The sequence below is a fragment of the Notothenia coriiceps genome, unplaced genomic scaffold (genome assembly GCF_000735185.1).
Source record: "Notothenia coriiceps isolate Sejong01 unplaced genomic scaffold, NC01 NC01_scaffold00024080, whole genome shotgun sequence".
In the NCBI taxonomy this organism is placed as follows: domain Eukaryota; kingdom Metazoa; phylum Chordata; class Actinopteri; order Perciformes; family Nototheniidae; genus Notothenia; species Notothenia coriiceps.
This window is the reverse complement of record NW_011356781.1, coordinates 1-4,167: the sequence shown is the minus strand read 5'-3', so window position 1 is coordinate 4,167 and position 4,167 is coordinate 1. Positions and strand designations below refer to the sequence as shown.

At 38.4% G+C, this 4,167-nt stretch overlaps 1 long non-coding RNA gene across 1 annotated transcript; it reads left to right on the top strand.

The window, feature by feature from the left end:
• The first annotated feature begins 1,137 nt into the window (after positions 1-1,137).
• On the top strand, positions 1,138-2,598 carry LOC104954853 (uncharacterized). Its single transcript, XR_799394.1, has 3 exons — positions 1,138-1,247; positions 1,735-1,848; positions 2,450-2,598. It is a non-coding gene; the product is annotated as an uncharacterized lncRNA (long non-coding RNA).
• The last annotated feature ends 1,569 nt before the right edge of the window (positions 2,599-4,167 follow it).

Below are 4,167 nucleotides of genomic sequence, written 5' to 3'. Positions count from 1 at the left end.
TCGTTTTAACCTTTATAAATAGAGTCTATGATTTTAACTTGGAGGCTACTATTAGCATCGTTAGCAACGATGTAGCTACCACTCGCTTACACGCTAACCCAAGCCGCAACATTCATTACGTAGCTGATTAAAATCATTAACACATAAATAAGTACTCGAATTTCACTTACCGCAAAACCGCATTCATGCACCGTCTGTTTCAACTGCAGAGCGAGTCACAATAGTCCGATATATAAGCATGAAGAACAAACAAACACGGCCGGGGGCAAGTTGTGTTCCCTGGATGAGCTGAACAGGCAGAGTGCCTTTAGCTTCACAGAGCAGCTAGCAGAGAGACAAGAAGCTAACAGCAGCAGTCACTTCACAGAGCCGTCACTCAATGTGACCACGCCCTAATTTATGCAAAAACTTTAAGATAAATAAAAGGGTCGTGTTAGAAAACAATTCACTCACAGATCCATAATCATGAAGGTGGAATCCAACTATATTCATAATAATATTTATTGCATCCATGGGTAGAAACATGTTTTTTTCTGCTGTAAAGTTGGGCATTTTAACATGGGGGTCTATGGAAATTGCTCCTTTCTGCAGTCAGTCCCTATCGGCCAATATATGAACTGCAGTGTGTGCCACTTCCGTATTGGCGTCCCGGCTCTTCCACAGACTTTGCCGCTTGGTTGAAACTTGCTGGCGGGCGTGTCTGAAACTCGACCACTTCAATCACATGAATCTCCTGCCCCTGACACACAAGCAGCGGTTTGATTGGCTAGAGCTTGTAATGGCATATGATTCAATTGGCTGAATCTTCTGCCGAGGCTTCAAAAGTTGAACATTGCTCAACTTTTGCAGCGAGCCACGCCAGCAAAGCTCCGCGTCGCTTCCCACAATGCAGTTCATTCAAAGTGAATGGTGAAGCTTTCAACGCACGCCACTGTGTAGACGGGCCGTACAAATATCTCCCATAGGTCACTTTGTTGACTAGCTACAAAATATAGCTCATTAAGCTTCTGACACATTTTGTAAAGGCGCTGTGAACCTCTCTACCTCTCAATTTCAGTCTCAGAACTTCACATTGTTTACAAAACATTTTTTCCAGTGTTTTATATTAACTCCAGTTTATGTGTGTTTATAGGCCTGCAGAGGGCCAGGGCTCCAGCTCCTTACCGCAGAGACTTTGAGGCCAAACTAAGAAACTTTTACAGGAAATTAGAGGCCAAGGGCTACGGGCAGGGACCAGGCAAAATCAAGTAAGACTCAAATTTCACATTATGAATAAATTAAATGCACCTTAAAATAAAGTGAAAGGTCCAAAGCCGTTATATTATATTATGCAATAAGATTGTCACAGTTACAGTTCAGACACAGCTCACACTAGATTGTTATAGTAGGGTCCCAAATATATGTCAATTGATCTGAATCATCCTAACTATAATATTTAATATAAAGTCTAACTACATATTTAAGGATATTTAAACAGCTACCACTGTTTCAGGAATACATTGATAAATACATATATATAATAGTTAACCAATTAACTAATTCGTCACCAATAGCACCACCAGAATTGTACTCCTTCCCTTGTTTAAGACAGTTTGAAACTAATTTTAGACCTACAATTAGGGAAATACAACGTACAAAAACTGAACAGTTAATAAGAAAAAAAAGAAAAACTCCAAATTCAGATTTTCAAATGTAAAAGTACCAGTTATCTGTAAGCTTTCCTGCTTGTTGTAGGTTGCTGATCAGGAGAGAACACTTGCTGGAGGGAACCTTTAACCAGGTGATGGCATACTCCCGCAAAGAGCTGCAGAGAAACAAACTCTACGTTACTTTCCTCGGAGAGGAGGGGTGAGCAACACAAACAACATATAATTGACCAATGAAATAACACAGCTGAATGTGCTACAGGACATCATTGTAGGCTGTTCTTTTAAGCTTTTGAAGCACAGAGCTTTGTGATTTATATTGCCAACATGTTGGTTTTTAGTACTGTTTAAAATATCTTTAAAGCTGCACTTTTAAAATTGTATATATTAACACTGGACCCCATAATTGTTTTTCTCACAAAGGGTTTATTCTTTTGGTTTTATTGCCAAAACAGCAGCCAATTCCACTCAACCTCATTTCCAGAAGCAGCTGGCCATTTTTTTTTTCAAGCCCAGCACTCAGCAGAACACAAAGTTATAGTCTACCTAGTAAAAATGTTGGAGAACTTTGCAAATTAATGGCCAAAGTGAATATTGGAAAACATATCTCACATCTTTAAACTTTGTATAATCAGTTTATTTGTCAAAAAAATTATTCAACTGTATTTTGTCTTTTTTCTTTGATGACGATAATTTAACCCGATTTTTATTAAATATATGTTACGGGGGAAATAAAAAAAATGTTCTATCATATTAACAGTTAAGTGTGTAAAGATGTTTTTTGTCTCTTGTTCTCTTTTCAGATTGGACTACAGTGGTCCGTCCAGAGAGTTTTTCTTCCTATTGTCTCAGGAGTTGTTTAATCCATACTACGGTCTTTTTGAATACTCAGCTAACGATACTTACACCGTTCAAATCAGCCCCATGTCAGCATTTGTTGAAAACCATCTGGAATGGTAAGCTGTGCAATAGGAACAAACAAACAAACAAACAAACATACAGAGACACGGGGTGAATCAGTGTTTTGTTAAATATACTTTAACTCAACTCCAATTTGTCAGTTGGTACAGTTTTTTTTACTATAATTGTACTATTTCACTTTTCTTTATAGCTGTTTGCACTCTATTTAAGAAATAACGTTTACACTACTGGTTGATTCAAGTTTTTCCCTGAAAATGACTATCTGTGAGATCATACTTTTGTTGGCTATTCAATCAGTCCATAACATTTTTTTTTATTGTAAAGACTGTTGTATTGTGACCAGCTCCCTTGTCCGTTTCATATTCCATTTGCACAGTGAATACGTATCTTGCACATTACTGTATTACCCTTTTAAAACAAATACAAATTAATAGGGAAAAAGAAAGGTAAACATTTAGCCTAGGGTTCAACAAAGCCTTGGTACCTCCCATGCTGCCCCAAAGCCTCCTGATTTATTTCAACTGATTTTATGGTTATAGAAAGGAAAAAGCCCTGTCAGTGATTATTTAATCACCACCTGAGTCAGGGCGCTGTGTGACACTGTGATCTTGAAAGATAGTGAACAAAATGCAAAGTGCAGTGTTATAGCATAGTATAGTATAGTAGTCTGTGTTGTCCACAGATGAAATTGGTTGAGCTCAAGGTGGTTGGATTTTGGATTGCTCCAGATTGCATTCAGACGTATTTTTTCTTTGTCCCACAAATGAAATTAGTAAAAAAAATGTGTAGCAGGACACATACTGGCAGGCAGGCGCATCACTTAGTGGGAAAGTGATCATCATGCCACATTATTAAATAGTGAATAGCAGAAAAAAAGGTTAATGTGTCTTCTGGGTGAAGTATTGCACTTACCTGTATTGCCATGGGGCTAGTAGCAACAAGGATGGAGGTTTAAGCACTTCCCAACTACTGCCAGTTCCCACCACCGCTATCTCACTGCAAAAAAACAGTGTTAGAAATAGCAAGCCAGCAGGAATGAAGTGCCCTCCTCTCTGTTTGAGATTAATAAGGAGGTGCATCAATGCAGGTGCTCCTCCTGTTCCTTCAATTCAACCCAGCCTTGCACAGGTGGTCTGCATCCTTTGTAAGGACTTTCGAACATGCAGGTTAGGGAACTTGTTGCCTGTGAGTATCTGTTAGGAAGTAGTCAAGCAAGAACTACAGGCGCAGCCTTGGTATTCTCCTAGTCTTTCTGTATCCTTGTGGCTGTCTCAGTCCCATCTCTAGCAATTGGATTGAAACTGCATTAGGTTTGAACCAGTTGCATCAAAGTTGTTAAATCAGGCAATGAAAAGTCGCTGCTGTGCATAGGATGTCTCAGATAGCCATTCTAATTGTATCTAATTGTATCAACGTGGGAAAGAACATTTTTACACCGTCGGACACTGGAGGGAAAATGCCATGTGATTTACTAATCTAAATGAATAGCATTTTCAATATTGACACTATAATTTACATTGTGTTCAATCTGAATTTACTTTAAAATAAAAAAAATCTATATTGATTCTGACTTTTCTACATCCAACTCACAGGTTTATCA